Source organism: Cetorhinus maximus, chromosome 5, assembly GCF_964194155.1.
Source record: "Cetorhinus maximus chromosome 5, sCetMax3.hap1.1, whole genome shotgun sequence".
NCBI classification, from domain to species: Eukaryota; Metazoa; Chordata; class Chondrichthyes; order Lamniformes; family Cetorhinidae; genus Cetorhinus; species Cetorhinus maximus.
This window is the reverse complement of record NC_135883.1, coordinates 16520538-16536151: the sequence shown is the minus strand read 5'-3', so window position 1 is coordinate 16536151 and position 15614 is coordinate 16520538. Positions and strand designations below refer to the sequence as shown.

The 15614-nt window shown below is 48.0% G+C and overlaps 1 long non-coding RNA gene across 1 annotated transcript in view; it reads left to right on the top strand.

Annotated features, from left to right (window-relative positions):
* The first annotated feature begins 2975 nt into the window (after positions 1 to 2975).
* Positions 2976 to 15614, top strand: part of LOC144680277 (uncharacterized) — a 65751-nt gene continuing 53112 nt past the window's right edge. Inside the window, exon 1 of the long non-coding RNA XR_013576516.1 lies at positions 2976 to 3025. This is a non-coding gene — a long non-coding RNA (uncharacterized LOC144680277). The remainder of the gene's footprint in view (positions 3026 to 15614) is intronic.

Genomic DNA, 15614 nt, shown 5'->3' with positions numbered 1-15614 from the left:
CTATCACCTAGAAGGAGAAGGGCAGCAGATGTATAAGAACATCACCACCTGCAAGTCCCCTCCAAGCTACGAACCATCCTGACTTGGAAATGTTTCACCGTTCCTTCACTGTCGCTGGGTCAAAATCCTGAAATTCCAACCTTAACAGCATTGTGTGTGCACCTACACTACATGGACTGCAGTGGTTCAAGAAGGCAGCTCACCATCACCTTCTCAAGGGCAATTAGGAATGGGCAATAAATGCTGGCCTAACCAGCAATGCCAACGTCTCATGAAATGAGTTTTAAAAAATCTTTGGGGCACCCCCACATACATTGCCTTGGAGCTCGGAAGTTATAGACCAAAATTTACATGGCAGCAATTACAGGAGCAACAGGAATAATGGAATCTGTAAGAGGGCTCACAGAATATCAATTCAAAAAGTGCTGTTAATACAACATGTAATTATTTTTCAGGAAAATACAGACAGGACTATTGTCTAGAAATTCCTCTGCCAATATTGATGGGCCACTGTTAAATAGCTCAGTATGTCTCTTCATTGTTTGCTATTTTAGCAGAGGTGTTAACTCATTAAAAATAGGGGACAAAGAAATACATAAACCTGACCTGCCCATATCAAAAACAGTTATTTCTGGATATAATATTTGCAGAAGATCTTAAAATGGCACCCAGAATTCAACTGCAAAATATAATACTTCGGCAACTAATATTCATAAACCTTCTTATTGACTCAATTTATTTAAAATATACCATTTTAAAAACATGCTTAAAAATTGTGGCCTAATTTCATTTTGTTCATTCAGTTCATGTCCTTTGCCATTGTCCATTCTGATCTTGAGAAGGCTGCTGAGGGTACAATTGATAATTTCCTACTTATAAAGTGCCGCTTAAAACCTGCCTTAATCCACAACACAGATTATGACTATGTGCTAATAGTGCTCAGAATAGATTTCATTTCCAAACATCAATTTTCAGATTGAATGGTAATGGGATAAAATCCTACAGATTAGACAAATGCACTAAAACACATTTGAAACAGGTCATAGTTAACATTGCATTTGTTTGCCAATGCTTAAACTGAAATGCCTACAAATTTTGTTTTCATTTTATTTTAACTGTACTTTTCTTTTTGAAACTGTGTTCACCAAGTGTTCTACTGCTGTTTCAAGTCACTTTGTTAACTTATTATTTTAGGGTAACAAATTTGACTTTCCAACCCCTTGATTGGTTGACAGTTCCCATCACTGAGAGATCCTTCCAGTAATGTTGCTGTTTGCAGCATTGAGTGTTCCTCTCGAGCCAGATCCAGTGTGCATTCAATCGTGGCTCTCAAAAGGGATATGGATAAGCACCTAAAGAGAAAAAAAAATGCAGGGTCACTTTAGCATCCAAATTTAATAATTTACCTTTAAGTAAGAAATGATTCCAGTTCTCAACATGTTTCACATTGATGAATTTAGCAATTTGCTTTTAATTAAAAGTATATTTTTTTGAATAGTACTGAGGCTTTCAAATCTGAATTCGTGAGATTATTAAATAACTATTGGATGAAGCAAAGTGTGTCCTCCAAACTATTTGCAAAATGAGAGCTCGCCAATAAAAAATTACTGGACTGGCAGTAGTTTGACAAGGGTGGCTGCCATAGTTGCTGCACTCCACACTCACCAACAGGAGCTGAATTCAGACCATACTATTTAAATATAGGAGAGGTGTATGCTCTTGCCTACCACACAGAGCCCAATGTTGCCTTAGAGTCAATTAAAACTGAACTGAACAAAATGGCAAACAACCTGAAGAAAATTTCTGAAACTAAGCAGCCTCTGAGCACCGCACTGTCAGCCCACAATCAACACATGATGAAGGCACAATTGAGCATCTAAAACGTGAAATCACTTGATGACAATTCATGGAACCACTTGACAACCCTGTATACCCAGTTAGTGCTTTGATATGGCGTAATCTAACTATTTTTATAACAGCTATATGTATCCTGACTGATCTGCCTGTTAAAGAACCTTGGCTTTCATCTTCCAACAACAATCACCTGTATTTATATAATAACTTTAATATAGAAAACCATCCCAAGGTACTTCACAGAGGGAAACGGGAAAATAAAAAGATAAAATAAAAAAGAAGAAAGATTAGGAGCGGTGTCCTGGTGCTTAATCAAAGGCATTGGTTTTAAAGAAGTTCTTCAAGGATGAGAGGGATGTGGATATGTAAAGAGATTTATGGAGGCAATTTCATGGTTGTCAGTAGTGAGACAAAGAGAGGGCTGCTACACAAGAGCCTGCATGTAGCTCATTTTGTCTGTACTGCCTGGACATTAAGCATTACCTGGTCGGAGACGAGAGGAAAATCAGATGAGGAGAGTCACAGGCCCGAGACAGAGGGCAGAATTTTCCACCTCAGTGCATGCCCGACCCCATGGGGCGTGAAATCGTGCAAGATGACGTCGGGCGAGCGTCCCAACATCATCGCGCACTCGCGCGCTGTTTTGCTTGGCAGGTGCGCGTAAAAGTCGGGAGCGCGCCTGCCAATAATTAAGAGGGCAATTAAGCCCATTAATGGTGCAATTGGCTGCAATTTTTAGTGCCCCATCCAGCCTTAAGGTTGGCAGATGGGCGAGTCGGCCGGGCGGCCTTTGCATTTATCATCAAACCTCATCCAAGGGCAGTATGAAATCTCCCATTAGGGAATGAAATAAAAATAATTATCTGGGGACAGCATTTTTATGAGGCATGGTTTCAGGTGCTTGATTGTGATGCATGGACATTTTTTTTTCAGCTTTTTACATCTTTGTTTTATTATTTTCAGGTCGGCAGTTCCCTGAGGCAGCTGTCTGCCTTCAAGGGAGCTCTCTCGCAGCGCTCACCTGACGTCAGCGTCTGTCCTCTTTCCACCCCATCAGCGCTAAGCATTTCAACACACGTTTTACAATGAAATCGCGGTTGGGGTCCAATCGTGGTCAGCAGACCGTTTCCCGGCTGCTCCCGGGCCCACCGGTCACGTGTACCCAACAAAGGTAAAATTCAAGCCGGAGTTTGCCAGATTGTCCTCATCATTAATTTAAATAGAAGGGATATTGAACGGGCTTTGTTATTGCAATGTGATCCTCTCTGCCAGCCTTTCTTCTCTGCTTAGGCAATATTTAATACCCAGATGGAAAAGACGAAAATTTACCTCAGTAACACTTGGCAAGCCAAATTATGGATCCTTTAATTGAAGATTCTAGAGTTAAAAAAAAATATTGAGCGTTCAACCCAGAGAATTTACTGTACATCCCAAGCTACATGAACAATCGAGACTAAAGGAGCAGAAATTGAGCAGGGTGTTTAGGGTGTCTGATGTGTTCCCTTCAGTTTTCTACCACTATGGACATAAAGAAATCCCCTGGTTCTGTCAAATCAAAGACAAAAAACAGAATGAAGTGGAGAAAATGGAAGTGACTAGGAATGCTTAAAATAATATCCTTTCTGTTCTATGGGCTGGGGCTTTTTTAAACCCACAGTGATGTCCTATGTACTGGCTGTAAAGGCTTAAGTAATTTAAATGTAGGTATTTCATTCTGCTTCCTGGTGGTGTTAGTTCTCAGCACAAGACTAATTATCCAAAACGATTTGGCACTAAAAAGTGTTGAAAAAGTGCTGAATGAACAAATAATATGACCCAAAGTTTTTAATTCAAGCAAGCTAACAAATTCAGAATATTTTTTTGGCATTCTGCTTCCCATTTGCTTCCTACAATATCATTATCATCAACATGGAGAGTAGGACTGATTGAATCTGAAGAAACCTCCAGCCATCACTGATGCAGTTCCTTAGTTAATCTGCTGGGAGATGTGGCTGTATGCTGCAGGAAATAATTTTCTCCCTTCCATGTAGAAGAAGAAAGAATGCACTATTAACAGAGGTTATTAAACCTTGCAATTGCACGAAATCAAATACATTGGGTCGCCAACTGGCATCTTCCCTGCTATAGCTTACTAATCTATTTGCACATTAATGATGCCATACATCATTAAGACACTATTATTTCTTCAGCAAAAACAGCCCCATTAGATTGTTACATGTGCAATCTCATCTTATTTCATACACAGCCTTCTTTTAATATGTGTAAACAGCAATAATGAAATGCAGTCAGTATTTAATCTCCAACATGCTATGGATAATTTATGTGCATTTTGAAGTCATAATTATTGAAAGCAGCAAAAGGTGCAAGAGGAAATGCTATTAAAATTCATGTGAGAAAAACATCAAAACAAAATGCACGGCAAGAGAAGAGCTTGGGCAAATGGTGCTTTGATTATTTTGAATAGGTATGAATACACATGAAATTGTGCAGTGATTTTGACGGCAGAACAGTCAATGATTTGATAAAATGAAGAGATGATCCTATTGATGACTAAGATGAATACGCAGCTTGCTCCATGTTTTTGTTCATTATCCTGATGTCACTTGCCTTGTCTTCAAGAATAGCTTGGGATGAAGTTGTACCTCTAAACAGTGATGCTTTTGACAGGTGTCTACCAGTAAATTGTGTTAAACTGACTTTATTCACTAAAGCATCGAGCTATTAGATGCGATAGATGTCAGTCTGACGTGTATACAGCCATGCAGAAAATTTTCAAGAGTCCACCCAGAAAGCCATCATAGGTGATTTGTGACATTTTCGATGCGGCATTATTAATTTTCCATCGCAATATTAATTGCCCATCGACCTTGGACATACGTCCAAATCAATGCCCTCCCTGAGGAATACAAAATGTTGCTCAATTTATGGATTAATTATGATTCTCTCTATGCTTGTTATGGATACTATAGGGGCTTTCCTGGGAAGTCCAATGTCCAGCGGCAGAGGTTCCTCAAGTTTATTAAATAACTTCAATTACTTTAAATAAGAATATCACCCCAGACAAATACTGCAAATTAGAGCTCGCTATATTGAGACCCTTTTTTTGATATAGTGACATGAGTGACTTGGTAAGTGGATCCCACATTCCTTATATTCTAGGGCTGACTTGCACTGCCCAATACTCAGCTATGTAATAGCGCAACCTAGGGGAAGCAAAAATGTGGCCCCTTAAACTATGTAGTGATTGGAAGTAAAACCTTTCATTCCGTTTTGGGGGTCATGTGACTGTAAAGACAGTTCAGCACTGAGCGCAGAAAATCTTAGGGGTGAAGCTTTCAAGTCGTGGACCTGTTTCAAGCCATGCAGCTTCTTCAGGAGCTCTGTAAATAAAGATACTGTTTCTAACAGGAAACCTGTCCTGTACACCAAGGGCGGAATTTTCCCAAATTTGCACAAAGTGCGGTAGTGGGTGGGCAAAATGGCATTCCACCTGCCGATGGTGATGGCGTATTTTCACGCCACATCGTCCTGAGCCCATCACCTTACTTATGCAGTCCCAGGAAACACGCCATTTCCATGGTAGGCGGGCTCTCATTCGCCTGCCAGCCATGAACCCGTCGTTGCATCACACCAGCCACCATCTTTAAAAGGCAGCCACCAGCACAGCGCTCATAGCTACCAGCTCACCACCGCTGCCCAGGAGACATGGCCAGCAAAGGGAAATAGACCACAGCCTCCCGGTTTAATGACGGGTCCCTCGAGTGACTGCTGGATGCCGTGGAGGCCCGCTGGGATGTCCTGTACCCTCGCTCTGGCCGCAGGATGGACAACAATGTGAGCAATCCAGCTTGGGAGGCGGTGGCAGCGCTGGTCAGTCCCAATGCCCTTCAGAAGAGGATAACCACCCAGTGCTGCAAGAGGATGAATTATCTGTTCCGTTCCGTCAGGGTAAGTCACTCTTCTTAACACCTCAACTCACACATTCACAAACCCGTCACACATCCACAGGGATCTCACTCACTGCCAGTTCAAGAGTCATCACCATTCACTTTCTCACACTAACCGTTGTTGTCCTCATCCCATCCATGGAACCACTCACCACCCACACAGGCCAGGCGTATTGATCATCTGGCCCGGCAGGCGTCCTGCTTACACTCTTTCTGTCTCTATTCATGAAGGACAAGCTGGCACACAAAAAAAGTGAGAGGTGGCAGACCGATGGCAGAATGGCTAAAATCAAGGTCCTTACGGACTTTGAAAACAAAGCCATCCAACTGGCCGGCGAGGATCTGGACCATTCCTGTGCTGACGGTGAGGTCGGTGCTGCTCTACCAAGTGAGGGTCCAGCAGTGTAATATTCATCAGATAACCATGCAGACAGTGATGTGTCCTGTTTCACAGCCCCCTGCCCTGCACTAATTATCTCTCTTTGCTTTCACAGGCACATCTGCCAAACAGCCGACAGAGTCAATGACCCAGGGCCTCCAATCAAACCCTGAAGAAACTTCTGAAGAGGAATCCGGAGGCATCTTCCCGGAAGTCCTGTCACAGCGCTCACCCACACCCTCCACCAGCGCAGAGGCACACGCCTCGGTGGGACCTAGCGGTAGAGTAGCCCTGAGATCACAATCTGGTGAGTACCTCGCACTTTCTGATCCATAGCAGATGGCGGCAGGGACTTTCCAGGTTCCCAGCACTCGGAGGCCTGCTGGAGGCCAGAGCGTTGCTGAGTCCGAGTCAGATGACAAACCTCTGGACTTTGTCATGTCACAGTTGCTGGAGCTGCAAAGGCAAACTCGGGAACATCAGGAAGGGATGTCCCCTGCACTCCTCAGATTGCAAGGCACGATGGAGGAGTCTGTCCGCCTTCAGGCTGAGGTGATAGTGCCGGCATGCCAATGCGCCGAGGTCAACACTGGTAGGGTGGCGGCCGCCATGGAGACCTTGGTCCAGGACTTAGCTCTTGCACTGCTGCATGGGCTCAACTCCGTCGCTGATGCCATAGTTAGTCGCCAACAATGTGTACGCAAGAGGGATGCTGGGCAGCTCAATCTCACTCCAGCTACCCCTGCTCCTCAAGGAGTCAGCCTGGGGCCCTAGGGCACCCATTAGGAGGAGGATCAGCGAATGCGCACTCCGGGCCCATCCATCTAGGTGACTCTGAGAGTGTCCGACCCATCCAAATCCCCTCCTGCATATCCATGACAGGAGGATTATCACAGAGGCTATTTGTGCTGCCATAAGCCAGACTGGAGTCAAACGTTCACAGATGCAATGTGAGGATCTATGGTGTCACCTCACTGCATGTCATCATCATCCTCCATAAATCTAGAAGCTATGAGGGCCTCCCTAGCGCGCCTGCCTCATCTAGCCAGTGCGAGGGTCTCAGCCCTGTCATCGTCGCCTCTGAGGACCTCCTCACCCTCATCGCCATTGATGTCCTCCTCATCAGAGGCAACATCAGACTCTTCCATCTCCTCCTCAGCGAGCTCGTCTCCCCACTGCAGTGCCAGGTTGTAAAGGATGCAGCAGACAATGACAAAGCATGACACCATCTGCAGACTGTATTGCAGGGCTCCACCAGACCGGTCCAGGCACCAGAACCTCATTTTCAGCACCCTGATGGTTTGCTCCACCAAGTTGCGAGCTGCTTCATGAGCCTCATTATAACTTCACTGTGCTGCAGTCTGAGGCCGCCGCATGGGTGTCATCAGCCACGGCCATGTGGGTAGCCCTTGTCCCCAAGGAGCTTTCCCTGCAGCTTCTGTGGACCCTGGAAGACTCCAGGGATCTGTGACTGACTGAGGATGTAGGCGCCGTGCACACTCCCTGGAAACTGTGCACACACCTGCGTTTCTGGTGGTTGCATACCAGCTGCATATTCAGTGAGTGGAAGCCCTTGCGTTTGATGAAGTTCACTGAGCGTAGTGATGGAGACCTGAGTGCCACATGAGTGCAGTCAATTACACCCTGCACCTGTGGGAATCCCGAGATTAGGGTGAATCCAATGGCCCTTGCATCCTGGCTGTCCCGGTCCTGGGTGAAATGCACAAAGTTGTGTGCCATGGAGAAAATGGCATCCGTGACCTCATGGGTGCATTTGTGGGTGGTGGCTTATGATATCTCACAGAGGTCACCTGTGGAGCCCTGAAAAGAGCCACTGGCATAGAAATTGAGCATCATGGTCACTTTCACAGCCACTGGCAGTGGATGCTCTTCATGTCCCCTTGGCGCCAAGTCCTGCAGTAAGTGGCAGATGTGAGCTGCCAGGTCCCTAGACATGCGCAGTCTTCGGTGACACTGGTTCTCGGTCATCAGGCGGCATCTATAGACACGGGGTGTCTTTAGGCACTGACCAGCCACAGCTCACTGTTGCTCCTAGGCAGTGTATACAGGAGACCCAGCTCTTCCTGAGGTTGCTGCTCCTGCCTTTTCACGACCAGAAGCCTCAGTCACTCCCTCCTCCATCTTTTCCGCTCTCTGTGGACCATCAGGCATACAGCTAGGTCACCAGGCTCCATGCCCCTGATGTGGTCCTCCTGCGGCATGAAAGAGAGGGAGATGTGGTTAGCATGGGTTCACTTTGCACCTTTCCTGGCCCCTTAATGCTTCCCAGAGACTGCAGGCCACCCCTCGAATGGTCAGAGCATGGCTGCCCTGTCAGCCTGTGACATGGGGGAAGACAGCTCCTAACCAGGTTGCTGAGATTGCAAGGGGCTGTGAACGCCTCCAGCAGTGACTGCTACATGGCCAGCATTGGCGAGGAGATTGTACAACGTGTGCAGTCCGACTGCTCCATGGCCCAGTAAAGCAGCTGCGGACTCGCAGTCTGTGCCGGGGATGGGGTGTGTGGTGGGAGGGTTAAGGTCTGGAGTACTTGGTGGCACTTTGGTGACTTCATGTTGCTTGCATGGGTGGGCAGGCTAGGAGCCCGACCCCAATCACATCACTGTGGCTGCGCCTGAACTGACTCAGTTGCAGAGGAACTGGCCCTGGCGAGCTCTGCAGAATGATGCTGTTCACTCACTTCCACCTCCCCCAAAGTGAAGGCCTCCAAGTGCACGTCTCCTGTGTGCCGTTGCGAAACACGTCAATGTGCTTCCCTGCCGATATGGACAGACAATCCGGCGGGGGGTCCATGAGCCTGGTAGGATGGCCTTTTAATGATACGCTGATGTATTACAATGAGCTCCCCAACGACCACCGGTGGGAAACGCAGCCCGCTGTCGGCGGGCTGAGCTTACGATCGCGACCTGCCTTCCTGCTGCCATGAAACAAATCGCGCCATCTTGTTCGCGCATGCCACCTAACACGCCTGCTGCCAGCGGGCACGGAAAATTCCGCCCCAAGTTTAATACAAAATACAAACTGGTTATCACAGGATAGAAATTGGATCTGTTATCCTTATATCATTGTTATAAAACAGTTCCAATGGGTGGTCCAATTGCAGAGACTGACCTATTATGCTCCAAGCTTGTCTGAAATACAGTCCAATTTTGGGTTAGGCTATTTTACAGGCGCCAAAATGGCCACCCAAAACAAATGTAAGGCCCTTTACTTATGCAAATGAGCATCCTGATATCTGCTTAAGGCCCCTTTTGTGAAGCTGTAATCCAATGAATGGGCCAAGACTCCAAGACTGTTGCCTTTCTATCTCCTACGCTGGGGCTTACCTTAACTCAAACAGTCTTAAATTCATTTAGTAAAATATGTTGGTTACCAAAAGTGCAAACATGACATGCAGGCAGCAGCAGATCATCCAGATTGTTTAGCTGAGGCCCAAGCACCATTTCAGACTAACCTTCCGCTTCAGGTGCATGTTGCTGCTGCATTGCCATCCACACACCCAAAACTGTGGGTGGAATCATCCCAGAATTGCACAAAGTGCAGTAGCTGGAGTGGAGAAAGATGTTTTACCTGCCGGCCGGTGGTGGGTTTTCGCGCCGTACCTTCTGCTTCCCGCTTCATTAATCATGCAGCCACATGAAACGCTGTCTCGCTGTCAAGCAGCCTCTGAATCGCCCACCACGCCATTACCTCATCGTTTCTTTACTCCGGGTGCCATATCTAAACTACAGCCATGCACACAGTTCGCAATACTTGCAGCCCAGGACTGCTCCGGTGAAGACATGGCGTTCAGTGACCTGTCACTGGAATGTCTTTTGGAGGCCCGCCATGATGTCCTCCATACCCGCTCAGGCCGCAGGACATTCAGCAATCTCACCATTCCAGCGTGGGAGGTGGTGGCAGTGGTGGTCAGTGCCAACACTGCGCAGAAGAGGTTGGTCATCCAGTGCAGAAAGAGGATGAATGATCTCATCCATGCAGCCAGGGTAAGGCAACCATCTCATCACTCTAAACTCACACACCCAAGCCCATCACACATTCATTGGCATCTCACTCACTGCCAGCTCAAGGGACATCACCGCTCACTCTCCCACACACACACCCTCACATCTCCATCTGGCCTCATCTCCTCTGGAGACTGCCTCCTCAGCCCTCACCATCTTGAGGTCATTTGCACAGATCAACATGCGCTCCCACACACACCCTGGGATAGCCCCTTTCTCCAGTACAGCCCTAGCCCTGCAGCCTCTTCCCTTGCCTGAGGCCACTTCTTCCCCTTCCCCAAGCAAGCCCTAGCCCTGCAGCCATTGAAAAGCCACCCCCGCCTTAAGGCGGGTCTGGTAGGCAGAGAACTGCCCGTGAGCCCCTCTAAAAGTGATGTGGTGCTACCTGTGAAGCCTGGCAGTGATGACCCCGAGTGCTGCCCAAAGCAAGGTAGGCAAACAAACCTCGAAGTCCTGAGTGAAATGCAGCCCACCGGGTGCACATTGCTTAGGTACAGTTGTGAACTACGTCGCCGTGCAGTCACGACTATGTGCCCAGTTGATCCAGCTTTGGGGGGGTGGGGGGTGATTCCTCCCAGGGCTCATAATGAGACGCTAAAGTATTGAAATTAAGTTCTCGATGTGCAGTGGTGGGAAACGTAACCTGCCATTGATGGCTGGAGCGAGATGATCGCAAACTGGTTTCACGACGGCAAAAAAACCTACTTTTGACCTTCTCTGCAATATGTCTAATCATGCTACCAAACATACCCATCGCTGACGGGAGTGGAACATTCTGCCCTGTGTGTCTAGGAATTGCAAACCTTCATGGCTCCAAACCTTCAGCAGGCCTTGGTGGAACAAGGCTAGAGGTGAAAGATTTATAGTTTTACTTCTTAGCCTGCAAGTAAGCAATGCCTATGACAAGATCATTTAATTCAATCAGTACAACTTGCATTTTCATCATAAAAAAGTTAGTGCACTATGCTCCCCAAGTCACTCTGCTCTTGCCTGACTTAAACAAAATGGAGGAGATCATAGATCATAACTTTGTGCATTAATGCTTTATTAGATAATGGCAAGCTATTTTACATCTCTCTTGATTTTTATTTGGATTGCAATGTCAATCAAGCGAGTTAGCAAACACCATTTATCAAAATAAAGGGCTGAGTGGATGGAACAGATCTTTACTGGTTTAGCTGAGGCTAACAGCAAGAGCAGCACAGATTTGCCAGCATTCTATGACACTACATAGCTTATGGCAGAACTCATTTCCTCCGATATTTCCTGGAGCTTTTCAGATATAATCATTTTCAGCTTTGACCCAAAATGGGATATCAGGGGGGTAAAGGAAGGGTAGCACCTCTCACATGCCAGCTCACCACGCTCTTTGGACTGGCTCATCTTCTGTTGGCCCTTGCCTTCACCCAGCTCTCATCTGTGACAGCGACCATAGCCAGGTAAACCGCTTCGATGGGTGGGTGAAGCCAAGTGAGGGCTGCTGTCGGGTTTCCTACCAATAGGTTTAAGGATCTTTTTACCCTAGGCATGCAATGACTGATTCTGGCGGACAGGGATGAGGCCAATCTAACGTCCAATGGTCTTGAAGTGGGTCAGCACCATGTTGTGGACCATGCAGAGCTCGACAAGACACAGAAGACACCCTGGTCACCCACTGTGTCTGGACCTATCTCCGTCTGCCAAGAGTCAACTTGCCATTGAACCACGATAGGTCAGAACAAGAGAGTGAGGCTGACATGCGCAACTCTCCCTCACTATGGCCTGAATTTTAACCTTGGTGGGTGGCTGTGATCGGCGGGCTCGCGATCAGTCAGGAAATGGGCCACTACTCACGATTGGCCCCTGACCGCGATTTAATGCTGGCATGAAAAGCGTCTTCCCAATGGGCGGGGAGGGGTGGGCGGGGATTGGGGCCTGTCAGTCGCCATGTCCAATGGTAACCCGGCAACCGGTTTAACAATGTTAACAATGGCACAGGCAGCTCCTTGAAGGATTCCAGGGAAGAACATATTGCAGCGTTGTGAACAACAAAGTTATGGCATCAAGTGCGGCTGGAGACGCCAGATGGGTGGGCAGGTCAGGTGGGCACTCACTACCCTCACCCCCCCCCCCCCATTTCTGATGAATGCCTCGTGGTCCTCCTGGAGGAGGTGGCTGCCAGGAGGGACATCCTTTTCCCCAGGGATGGAAGGAGGAGGCCACTGCACCTTACAAAAAGAGCTTGGGAGGAGGTGGCAGTGCTGGGTGCAGTGCTGCAAAAGGTTTAACAACCTGCTGCGCTCAGGATGCGTGAGTATCAACTTGGCATAGATCCGGGTGGGCAAGTCTTAAGGTCCGGCCGTCCCCCTGTAGAGCTCAGAGGTGTTAGTATCTGAGTGCCAACTGTCAATGATACCAGAGCTGGCCAAGGGGGTGAGCTCCGGCTGCTTGGACTGAGTGCCTTGCAGCTCGAGGGCCACAACTTGGATGTGCCCTGCGAGGTGTTCCTCAGGTAGGGTTGGCCAGGCTGCAATGGTGCTGCAGGTAGAGAGTGGATTAATCAATGCTCCTCTGTCCTTTCAGGAGAAGACTGCCCATAACAATATTAAGAGGTCACGGACAGGTGCCAATATCAGTGACACGTGCTCGGGTGGTGGGGGGGCGGGTATTGTAGTGCTCCCCCTGAATGGTCCAGGCATCAGAAGCGAATCTTCAGAAGACCTATGGTCCTCTCTATCACCCCCCTTGTGGAGGCATGACTCCTATTATAACACTGCTCTGCCTCTGTTCTTGGATGATGGAGAGGCGTCATAAGCCACCTTTTCAATGGATAGCCCTTGTCACCCAGCAGCCATCCATCCAGTTGTGTTGGAGCCATGAAGATCCTCAACAACTGGGAGTGTCTGAGGATGTAGGCGTCATGGGAGCTGCCAGGATACCTTGCACAGACTTGCAAAATCTGCATCCTGTGATCACACACTATCTGCACGTTCATGGAGTGGAATCCCTTCCAGTTGACAAAGGCACCCGGCTGACCCGCTGGCGCCATGATGGCCACATGTGTGCAGTCGGTGGCACCCTGGACGCGGGGGGAAGCCAGCTATCGCTGCAAGCCCTCTGGCTTGCTCAGCCTGGCTGGCCTCGTCTGCACGGAAATGAATAAAGGTCAGTACCTGCCTGAACAGAACTTCTGTCACCAGCTTGATGCAAATGTTTGCAGCTGTTTGAGAGACTCCACACAGATCCCCCACTGACCCCTGGAAAGAGCTGGAGGCATAGAAGTTGAGGGGCCGCTGTGACCTTCAGAATCACTGGCATTGGGTATCCGCCCATGCAGTTGGAGATGATCTCAGGCCCAATCATCTGACAATTGGAGGTCAGGGTCTCCCTGGAGAGGTGGAACCTCCTTTGGCTTTACACCTCAGACATACTGAGGTAGCTGCATCGCTGCCTGTAAACCCTGGCAGCAGGAAAGTGGCATCTCCTGCGGCCCCTTCCGCTTTGGACTACCTGCTGCCCCTGCGTCTCTTGTGCCTGCGCCTCTCCTCCCACAGGTCGCTCCCCTGGAATCTCCATTGGGTCACCTGGTCTCCTCTCCCTTCTGCCCCTCTCTCCCTACTCAGTGGAGATGCCATCAGCAGAGACCACAATCCCCATTACCAGGGTAACGGAAGGCTGTCTGATACCCGGAAGAGTCCACACTGTCAAAATCCTTCGGGAGCCTTGGAGACACCAGAGTCCTGAAATAAAGCCTAGAAAAGCTGAGACTGAAGCTCAGAACAGAGATGAAGCTGTCAAATAAACAACCAGCTGCAAACTATTGCCTAAACTCCTCACTACTCACACTGGCAATGCTGTTAAACCTTTTGATCCCGTCCTTGAATAAGGTTTTGTGAAATGTGGATTCTCTGATTGCCCATTTTGCCCGTGCGATTTCGTGCTCATCACACGGGCAACGTAAAATCGGCTTCAATTGGGTTTTTGATGACCTTAAGCGGCCTTTAATTGATGGCAGGCGTGGCTCCACCTCCCGCGCCTGCCCGCCGACCTGAAGGTTGTGCACGCGCTGGGTGACGTCGGGACACTCGCCAGACGTTTCCCGCGCTATTTTACGCTTGATCTGGTCTGGCGCATGCCCAGCCGCGAGGCGTAAAGTTCTGTCCTCTAATCCAATTTACAGGCAAGCCATGTTCATCACCTTTCATCGTTGGAAATGGGTGTGAATTCAGCAAAGTGGCCACACCACCCAGAAAGATTGTACTTGGTTTGTATACAACCGGTGCGCTGTGAGCAGAAAGTGGGCGGTTACATTGACCTTATCACTTGGAACAAGTGGGCAGATCTTCCACAGTGCAAGTTTCAACAGAATAGAACCATGATTTGCATATTTAAGCAGCCTGCCTAAAGCAGACAGACACGCTGCTCAGCCAATTGCGGGCGTGCCTGCAATACAGTTGATAGTTACTTTCGAGCTCCCAGCAACTGCCGATTTTCAATTCTCGCCTTATGTTTTCCAGGGGAGAAACGGGGGGACAGTATTTTAATATCACCCCTAAGTCTCCATCTCCTCCTGCAGTCATGGCTTGATTTGAAAAGGTATTGCAGATTAACTTGATCTATTTCACTCAGTGTCAATTAAAGCCCCGGTGATCATTTCCTTTCAAGGCTGAAAATTTCAAGTTTCTCTATTCTTTCCTCATAACTCAATCAGGATCGGCGCTGTAGCCCTTGTCTGCAGCTGCTCCAGGGAATCTTTGTTATATGCTTTGGTCAGAACTGAATGCAGTGTAACCTGATCAAAGCATTATCCTGCTTCAGCGTGAAGAATTGAAACTTACTGTACTGATTTGCTGAAAATGTCCAGCATTATGTTTGCGTTTTTGATTGCTACATTATAATGGCTGGGTAGTGTGGGTCTATTATCAGCACAAATCACTTTTGGACTTTCCCTTAGCAATTCAATGCTATTCATTAAGAACGTCCTCCATTATTTCTTTCAATGTATAAGAGTTTGCACTCATTGAACTTCATCTAGCAAAGCTCCACCCAATTGCAAATGTTGTCTTCTGTAGCTTCTTGGTTGCTTCATTAGACCCACCTGCTCCCCTACCCTTCACCAAGGAATTTACCAAGGCTCCTTAGACAGCACCTTCCAAACCCATGACCACTACAATCTAGAAGCACAAGGGCAGCAGACACATGAGAACACCACCACCTGGAACTTCCCCTCCAAGTCACTCACCATCCTGACTTGGAAATATATCGCCGTTCCTTCACTGTCACTGGGTCAAAATCCTGGAACTCCCTTCCTAACAGCACTGTGGGTGTACCTACACCACAAGAACTGCAGCGGTTCAAGAAGGCAGCTCACCACCGCCTTCTCAAGCGCAACTAGGGGTGGGCAATGAATGTTGGCCCAGACAGAAAAGC